General features: G+C 38.1%; 1 pseudogene; it reads left to right on the top strand.

The window, feature by feature from the left end:
* Positions 1 to 6,089: 6,089 nt before the first annotated feature.
* On the top strand, positions 6,090 to 6,890 carry LOC122732977 (annotated as a pseudogene).
* Positions 6,891 to 10,594: the final 3,704 nt, after the last annotated feature.

Here is a 10,594-nt window from a genome sequence, read left to right on the forward strand (position 1 = left end):
CTGAGAAAACCCCGAATGCAGTCACAAAAAGTCAGACATGACTAAAATAACTCACATGCAGCTAATGGTACCATAGATTTAGTGTAGGAAGGGACTTTCAATATCTTTTAGTAGAATCCCCTCATTTCACAAATTGGGAAACTGAGGCCCAAAAAGAAAAAGTGCTTTGATCAACGTCATATCAATAGGAAAAGAACTGAGATTTTAACCCAATTCTAATGCTCTCTTTGTAAATGGAAAAAAATGCAACTTTAGCAGAAAAATTGCAAAGCCTCATTCTGCATGGGGATGCTAACACACACTGCCTCACATTGTATTTTTTTTGTTAAGTGTTAACTGTAATTTATCATTCTCTGAAGTCCTGGTCTGTTCTAGATCCACATTCTCTCAACACCCACCTTTTAATGAAATCTAGGAAATTGAAGTTTATTACACTTGGGCAACATTGAAAAGGGACTGACAGCTGAAGCCTAAGTGGGTGTGGAAAATATCACGTAAGGAAGGCATGACAGGGATGCCTTAAATAAAATCCTTGAACTTCACAGACAGCTTCAAATGTCATACCAAATGGACAATACAGTAGAAGCCTACAGGGAATATTCTCTTCAAAAGATCCCATTTCTGATTATTAATATCTATGTTTTCTAAAGGAACTTTTGTAAAATAAGTAAATATTCTGAGCAATCTAATCCTATTGAAACAGACCTTCCAGCTGCCTTTTTCCTTCTGTTCTGAAGCAGTGGGTGCAGGGAGGAAAGAAGGAGTTTTACACCCATGAATAAAATCAAAGGAAACAAAACCTTTTTTGAAATTATTTCCCTTAATTGATTAGCCTTTGATCTACTATAATGCTCTAAACCTTTATCTTTTTTTCTCCAAGGTCAAAAGATACTAATTGAATGCAAATCAGAAAAAAGAAAGACCTTGATGTTGGGGCAAAATAGAGGCAAAAGGAAAAGGGGATGGATGAAGATAAGATGGATAGATAGTATCAGGGAAGCAACAAGCATGACAGACTTCAAGTGATAGTAGAGGATAGAAGGGCCTGGCATGCCATGATCCATAGGTCACAGTTGGACACAACTAAACAATTGAACAACAACAACAATGTCCTGTGACCAAAAGTATGCTACAGGAGTCTCACACAGGCTCATAAGAGCTACTTGGTAAATTTTCAGCATAAGTATTCACAACTCAGAAATTAGCAGATGCTACAAATATAGGCTTGATCTATTATCTTGTTGATTGTCTAGATTTTAGAAAGAGAGACACTGTTAATAATGGAGATTAAAGTTAAAAGAGTTTCATGTAAATGTTTTTTTTTCTAGAGAGCTGATTGTTGAACATTTACCAGAATACTCCTGCCTATATACTGCTTTTAGGGCATTCAAAATTATATCATTGATCCTTGTTGTCTTTTTATTCCCAGCACCTATAACAATGCCCAGGATAAGGTAAATAATGAAATGATTGATGACTGAGGACAGATTGATTATGGCACTAATATTTCTAGAATGAACAGAAAACAATTATAAACTATATTACTCTTTACTAAAATTTTTGGTTTAATGATGATATAGGATCTTAGAATCATAGACTTAGAGCTGGAAGCCAATAGGAATCACCCAGTTGAAACTCCTTATCTCACACTTAAGAAACATTCCATAGAGATATAATCATCAGTCAAGGAGTAAAGGGACAGAACTGGGATTTGAAGCTAAGTCCTTTGGCTCCAAGTCTAGTGCTCTTGGCTCTCCACCACTGTCACAGGCCTACCTTGGGTGCTTCCTGGTTATGTGACCTTAGGAAAATACTTTAACCTCTCAGTATTCACAAATTGTGGACCTTAATTACTGGAAGAAGTGTTCATGGTGGGAGTTCCCTGCACCAATGAAGTCTCAGGTCAAGATAAATTTAGATGTAGGTACAATCTAATAGGGGAAAGCAACATACAAAAAGTAATCAGGGGAGAGCTAGGTGATGCAGTGGATGGAGCACAGGCCCTGGAATCAGGAGTACCTGAGTTCAGATCCAGCCACTTAACACTTACTAGCTGTGTGACCCTGAGCAAGTCACTTAACTGCGATTATCTCACTAAAAAAAAGGAATCAGAAAAGTGATGGGAGAAAAAGGTAAGTATGGCAGGGACAACGTGGAGAAGTCCAGAACTCCAGCCAGGGGGGGAATGCAAAAAGACATTGGTCTCCCTCTTTAAGCAGATGTTCTTGAAGGAGAGGTCTCGGCCCTTGACTCAGAGGGAAGGAGAAGCTCCAGGGGTTGATGGTACTGAAGAGATGTGAGTTCAGGGCTGAAGTGACCTTGCACAATGAAGAGGTTTCTAGGGCATGAAAAAATACAGAAGTGAAGCTAAGTAGGAAATTAATCCCTCCTTAAATGGAGGATCTGAGAAGCTTAGATCAATGCAATTTGTTGTTGTTGTTGTTTCTTTGGAACCTGTCAAATTTATTGTTTATGAGGATTCAGTTGAAGTAATGAGATCAAATCAGTCATGCTTGGAGGGACTGCTGAAGAATAACTGCATCAGCAATATAGTAACTGGACCAAAGTAGTGGCAGTTTTGCCAGAAGACAAGCCCTAAACATATATGCATTAAACAGGAATTAAAGGGGATTCAGTCATTAAGAATTTACTCCCCTGAGCAACAACTGAGCTTAAATAGGTGGTCATAAAGGTAAACAGAGCCAACAGAGCCAACATGGTAATGGCAGGGAGGCAGAGGGGGCCAGAGAGGCAGGACAGGTTTGATAACAGAGATGAGGCCAACCACACATAGCATTCAAGTCTTGTGAACTGATTGCCAACCACCAACTCTTACAATCTTTCTTAAGAGACCTTTGACCCCCAGGCTATGACCTTAGCTAAGAAGGACCAAAGATATGGGTCAGTGTTCACATTTGATTATGCTCATAACTGTTATTCTGGCACCTTCTAACTCCTTTTTGGTCAAGACACATTCCTTTCTAGATTTGACCAAAGGCAATAAGTCCTGCAAGCCATTACAAAGGGTGAAGAGAATAGAAAAAATAAAAATGCTGTGACCATAAATAAAGCCATGTCAAAATGCTTCATGCTACAACAGTTTGGGGCAAAGAACCTTTGCCAAAGCAATAAAGCTTTGATATTTAGCAGCAGGCTCTGCTGTTAGTGTTTGTTTTTATTTTTTTCCAACAACTAAGACTCTCTTTGGCTATATTGGAAAGCAACAAGAAATGAAGACCTGAATTTATCTCCTTACTTACTTAGTTATATATTTCAAACTTTTACCATGGACAAAGTTGAAAACTCCAATTCATCTCTACATCATGAAAGGGCTTCAGTTCAGTTCAGTTCAGTTCAACTCAACAAAGCTTTCTTATAATGCCTACTTTGGATATATAGCTGCTAGACTCTGGTAAAGAGAAAAGGAATGCCTGGCACCTGATAGGCATTTAAGCCCTTTTGACTGATTGGCCAATTGATAGTTGGCTACCATTACAGTCAGAAACAGAGCTTCTGATACTACTCCTGGTACTTGCTATCATTGTGATAATGAGCAACATCATTCTCTTCATCGGTAAAAAATGGGCATGATAATATTTGCAGTACCTACTCCAACTGAATTGTTCTGGGATTCAAATTATGTATGGAAAGTGCTTTGTGAAATTTAAAGCAGTATATAAAAGCTCAACCATACTGAGCTTAAATACTAATGATCTAGCTTTATTAACTGGTTATGAATATTTTTTGTTTGTTTTCTCTTTGTTCATACAGAAAACTCAAGGTGGGAAACGACCCACCATTGATTGATTTAGATCTTCAATTAGGTCATAAATTAGTCTTAAAGCTTTGGCACAGGCATCAATAAGGTGAATAACTTGTCATGGCTATAGACAATGTGTCAAAACAGTCTGAGGTCCCAAAATCTCTCTAAACCCATTTGCATTCCAAACACCTACCTCTATTTCTGGTGAGGGTATCTTATCTTCAACTAATTTTCAAGAAAAATCTATGTCCCTCACCTGACGTATAAAATCAGATGCTAAATCTTGTCAATTGTACCTCCACATCTCTTGCATCTGTCTCCCCTTCTTTCCACTCACATGGCTGAGACCCTTGTCTAGTCCCTTGTGGCTTCTTACTTGAACTACTCTGATACCCTGCCTCATTTCTCTCTTCTCCAATCCATCCTCCACCCAACTGAGAACCAAGAATAAGTGAATCTGATCCTGTCTTTCTAGTGACTCCCTGGTATTTGAAGAATAAAATGCATAATGTACTTACCAATTAAAATGCTTCACAACCTGATTTCAAAGTGTTATTCCAGGTTTATTCTATATTACTTCCCTCCACACACTCCTTGATCTGGCCAAACTTGTCTTCTTGATAATCCCATACATGACATTCCATATCCCAATTCCACACCTTGGCGCAGATTGTCTTTTCTATTTGTGTCAAGAGCTTCACCATCCTCCCATTGATTTTGCCTTCTTAATATCTCTCTCATGTGCTCCCTTCTCTCCTCTGACTTGGCCACCACTCTTGTGCAGACCTTCATTGTTCTGCTATTGGAGTATTGAAATATCTTCTGGTTGGTCTCCCTACCTTATGGGTCTCCCCACCTCCGTCCTCCCTCCATTCACCCATGAAACTGATCTTTCTAAAATGCAAGTTGAACAAGTCAGTCCCCTATCTAATTAACTCCAATGACTCATCACTATAAAATCAAATATAAAATCCTCTATTTAGAATTCAAAGCTTTCATAACCTGCCTTCCTCCTACCTTTCCATTCTTCCTATACTTTATTTCACCACCACCAACATATTCTGTTATACAAGTCCTAGTGTGGCAGCAAATTCTGTCCAGTCTGGTCACTCTTTAAGTGGACAAGTGAGCTAAACAAGTCTCTAATTGCAGGTGACCACATGCAGTCCAGGACAACAGAACCTTTCTTTTTCAATTAACTGATCAATGGCCTGCCACATTCATATCTTGAGACTCCAAAATCCTCAGTTTTCTCCTGTCCAAGGTGGCTTCTGCTTCCCATCACCCTTCAGTCCTTCCTTCCATCTAGAAAAACTACACTTCCCATTAGCCCTCTTTCCAATGAAACTACATGTACATATTGTCTCTCCTTTCCACCACTCCCCACCACTACCCAGAGACTATAAGCTCCTTGAGGACAGGGACTTTTATTTTTTATCTTTCTAACTCCAGTACCTGGCACAGCTCCTGGTGTATAATAAGTATTTGATAGATATTTGTTAATTGATTTTTCATCCTAGCACCTAGCTCTATCTAATACACCAAGCTGCCCCCATTAAATAATTATAAAATATTTTACAGGTAAATACATAATTATGCTATGGTTAAAAGGAACATAAAGAATATTCATGATGTTGTATATGATTGTGATGGGATGCTACTGTGCTATAAGAAATGGTGAGCTCAATAATCTTAGAAAAACATGGAAAGACTTGCACTAAATAATGAAGAGCAAAATGAACAGAACAAAGAGAACATTGTATACAGTAACAGCAACATGGTTTTAAGAATGACTTTGAGGGGCAGCTAGGTGGCGAAGTAGATAAGGCACCAGCCTTGGATTCAGGAGGACCTGAGTTCAAACCCAGCCTCAGACACTTACTAGCTGTGTGGCCCTGGGCAAGTCACTTAATCCCCATTGCCCTGAAAAAAAAAAAAAAAGAGAGAGAGATAACCAAGAATGACTTTGAGCTATGATGCTCAAAAACAGGGAATGACCCATATGTACAAAAATATTTATAGCTGCTCTATATTTGAAATTGAGGGGATGACCATCAATTGGGGAATGGCTAAACAAGTTTTGGTGTATGAATGTAATGGAATACTACTGTGCTGTAAGAAAAGTTGAGCAGTCAGATTTCAGAAAAACCTGGACTTAAATCAATTGATGGTGAGTGAAATGAGCAGAACTAAAAGAATATTGTACAGTATCAACAACATTGTGTGGTGATTAACTGTGACAGACAACTCTTCTCAGCAATACAATGATCCTCAGCTCGGGGAAGGTCGTCCTAGTGACTGGCTCCGGGTGAAAGAAGCCGTCGCCATGTTGTCGGTCGCTGCTCGTTCGGGCCCTTTTGCCCCCGCGCTGTCGGACAGGTCCCATACGGTGGCGGGTCCCCTGCGGCAGATGGTGGAGGCCTCCGTGGTGCCGGCCCACAGCCTCCAGTGTTGGATGCGAACCGGCCCCTCCTGTTCCACGAGTCCCTGGGCGGCATCGCCAAAGTCAGCCTCTTCTCTACTGCTTCTGTTCGTTACTCCCATACAGACATCAAAGTTCTGACTTCTCTGCCTATCGTCGAACTGAATGTGTTAGATAGCAAGAAATCTTCAAAAGATAGTAGTGAAAGTAGAAAAGGCTTCTCCTTATTTGATAACTGCAACTACAACTGTAAGTGTTGCATATGTTGCTAAGAATGTTTTTTTCCCAGTTTGTCTCCAGCATGAGTGCTTCTGCTCATGTTGACCATGTCGAAAATTGAAAATTGAAATCAAGCTGTCAGATATTCCTGAAGGCAAGAATATAGCTTTGAAATAGAAAGGAAAATCTCTGTTCCTACGTCATAGAACCCAGAAGGAAATAGACCAAGAATCTACAGTGGATTTGTCACAGCTGAGAGCCCCACAACATGATTTAAAGAAGCCTGAATGGGTCATACTGATAGGTGTCTGCACCCGTCTTGGCTGTGTACCCATTGCAAATGCAGGAGATTTTGTTGGTTATTACTGTCCTTGCCATGGGTCACACTATGACGAATCTGGCAGAATCAGAAAAGGGCCTACACCATTCAACCTTGAGGTTCCAGCATATGGATTCGCCAGTGATGATCTAGTCATTGTAGGTTAAAGTACTGGACTCAAGGCACAAGTTGCCTTCAAATTGTTTCATGTAAGTACAGAAGAGTTCTTGAGAGATATACTAATGTACTTCAAATTGGTTGGTGTGAGAGATTTAAGTATTTCTGATAATATATTGGAACATGTTGATCTGAATTAAATACACAATACTTTCAAGTGCTTGCTTTTGATGAAGCCACTATTAAAGATTGTTCTCCTATCCAAAAAAAAAAAAAAAAAAGGCAGCAAGCAATACAATGATCCAAGATAATGCCAAAAAGACTTATGGTGGAAAATGTTCTCCACATTCAGAAAAAGAACTACAAACTCTGAATGCAGATTGAAGCATACTATTTTCACTTTTGCTGTTGCTTCTTTTTGTTATTGTTCTTGTTTATTTTTTCTTGCATTTTCCCCTTTTATTCTGATTCTTCTCTTACAACATGACTAATGTGGAAATATGTTTAACATGACTGTAATGTATAACCTATATCAGATTTCTTGCTGGACTTGGGAGGCAGAAGGGAAGGGACCGTGGGAGAAAAATTTGGAACTCAAAAAAATTTCTTTACATGTAACTGAAAAAAGCTTAAAATAAAATAAAATTTTTAAAAAGACTATTACAAATACACAAATTTACCATAAAGGACATATGAAAAAAGGCATTATCTGCATCTAGAGAAAGAACTGATAAATAGAATATATATAGAATAATTAGATATATAATATATATTTATAGCTATACTATGTTATGGAAATACTTGTTTTGTTCCATTTAATTCCATAAATTAAAAAATAAATTTAAATTTAAGAAAAAGAGAATATTGCTACTATGCCCAGTGAAGAAATTAGTTACAATTTCCATTCCTAATTGGAGCAGAGAGTGCTATAATGGATAAAGAACTGGGTTCAAATCCCATATTCTGACACATTGGATATGTATCCACATATTATATATATATATATATATATATATATATATATGTATATATATATATATATATATGTATAAGGTTAATAATCTTAGAAAAACATGGATAGATGCATAAAATAATGAAGAATGAAATGAGCAGAAGCAAGAGAATGTTGGTTACAGTAACAGCAATATTATTATTATTTTTTGTGTGTGTGAGGCAATTGGGGTTAAGTGACTTGCCTAGGGTCACACAGCTAGTAAGTGTCAAGTGTCTGAGGCTGGATTTGAACTCAGGTATTCCTGACTCCAGGGCTGGTGCTCTATCCACTGCGCCACCTAGCTGCCCCACAGCAATATTATTTTAAGAAGGACTTGGGATGATGAGTGAGATGAGCAGAACCAGAAGAACATTATACATAGTATCATCAACATTATGTATTGATCAACTGTGATAGACTAGATTCTTCTCACCAATCAAAGGGTACAAGAAAGTTCCAAAGTACTCATGATGGAAAAGGCTCTCCAAATCCAGGGGGCCGGGGGGGGGGGGGGGGGGGGGGGAAGGAACTGTGGAATATGGATGCTGATTGGACCATGCTATTTCTTTTGTTTTTGGTGCTGCTGGTTTTCTGTTTTGAGGTTTTTTTGCTTTTTGTTCTGATTCTTCTCTTATAACATAACTAATGCAGAAATATGTTGAATGTATATATAATCTATATCAGATTACCTGCTGTCTATGGGGGAGGGAGGGGAGGGAGGGAGAAAAATTTGAAATTAGAAATCTTATATAAACAAATGTTCAAAACTATCTCTACATGTAACTAGAAAATAATAAAATACTTTTATTTTTTTTTAAAAAGGACTTGGAACAAATAAGTTATTTTGACTATTACAAATACCCAACTTACCAATAAAGGACATATGAAGAAAGATGCTACCTGTATCCAGAGAAAGAACTGATAAATAAAAGTATATAAAGAATGATCATACATATTTGTGTCAATACATCTTGAGGGGGGAAAATGTACATGATAATTTTATTACATATTTAAAAGGAATAGCAAATTGTGCATAAGAGATTTGCAGTTCCATGTGCAATTACCTTTTTTACTATATTATTATATGGAAATGTTCATTTTATTCCATAAATTAAAAATAAAATAATTTTTAAATAAAAATAAGCTCTGGAACATCCAAAGGCCAACAGTTACATTAAAGAGTGATATTGGCCCATTCAGATTTGTATCCACCATGGATGACTGACATTAGTGTAGTTAGCAAAGTCAGTGGAGCTTTATTTTTCACTTTTAAGGGAGGAAAGGCTAACAAGCAAAACCTTTGAAGAATTCAGGCTGTGAATGTTCATATCTTTCTCATACTGGCTACAGGCCTGGGGATAGAAAGTGGCTAGAACCAAACCCTCTGCTCCTCAGAGCAAAGTTGACCCTTTTGTGGGCATCAATTTCTCTTGACTTGAAAACGAAAACAAACACCCCGATCATTTCAAAGACTTGATAAAGATTAATGGTGTGACACCAAGGCCCCTCAGAAGAAAAGGTACTAAATGTAGATATAAATTTTTTTCTGGAATGAATCATTATCTTAAAGTAAAACACACTAACTATCCAGTTTCTGAAATATCAAGTCACCATTTATACACATTAAATTTTAAAAGAGAAATCATTATGACAGACAATAAAGTTTGACTTTGGGTTATATGATAAAAAGTCACCAGTCCTCTGGATGATCAGATGTGCCAGACTCAGCCTGAGAGTCACAAACTACAACCTGTCAAATGCTTTCAGGGATTTATATTGTGACTGAACAAAAGAAAGTGGGTGTTTCTGCTTGGGTCATGAAACATAAAAATTTTACCAAGTGCAATGAACAGAAGACTCAGGTGTTTCAGATACTAATTTATTTTAAAGGAATAAAAAAAATATATCTTTTTTCCCCTTCCACACCCTTTTTTGGTACAGAACTGGAAAACATGTCAAGAAAACACTAGTTAAACATTACAAATAACAAAAGCTATTTAAATCTCACCTATAACCCTTTCTGCCCTAAGATCTTTGAAAAGTGCATGATAGAACATACTTTCAAGAAAAGGACGAGGAGCCGCATCTATGGGCTTTCTAGCTTGACAAACCTACTTTGGACATGACCTTTCTTTGTCTCTAATACTCAAAGCAAATGGATAGTGGGGACTAAAAATTATTTTGTATAGAGATCATGCCAGTTGAGGGCAGCTATATGAAGAAATGGATAAAGTGCTGGGCCTGGAGTCAGGAGGACTCAACTTCCTGAGTTCAAATCTGGCTTCAGACACTTATTAGTTGTGTGATCCTGAGCAAGTCACGTAACCCTGTTTGCCTCAGTTTCCTTGTTTGTAAAATTAGCTATAGAAGGAAATGGCAAACCCCAGGATCTTTGCCAAGAAAACCTCAAATGGGTCCATGAAGTGTTGGACATAACTGAAAACAACTGAACAAGATGCCAGTTGTGGTTGTGGATGCCTTTAACTCCACTACTGAGAGGCTGAGGACGGTGGATCACTTAAACTCCAAAGTTCTTCACTGCAGTAGAGCTAAAGCCAAATGAGTGTCCTTCCTAAGTCCAGTACCAATATGTTGCACTCCAGAGATCAAGGGGCCACCAGGCTGCCTAAGGAGGGTGAACCAGAATAGAACATGTTAAAGCTTCCCATGCTGACCTATACTGAGATCATCCCATGAGTGCCTACTGAACTTCCAACCTGGGCAAAATAGGGAGATCTGGGGGTGGAGGAGGAGTAAGCA

The sequence above is a fragment of the Dromiciops gliroides genome, chromosome 6 (assembly GCF_019393635.1).
Source record: "Dromiciops gliroides isolate mDroGli1 chromosome 6, mDroGli1.pri, whole genome shotgun sequence".
NCBI lineage: Eukaryota > Metazoa > Chordata > Mammalia > Microbiotheria > Microbiotheriidae > Dromiciops > Dromiciops gliroides.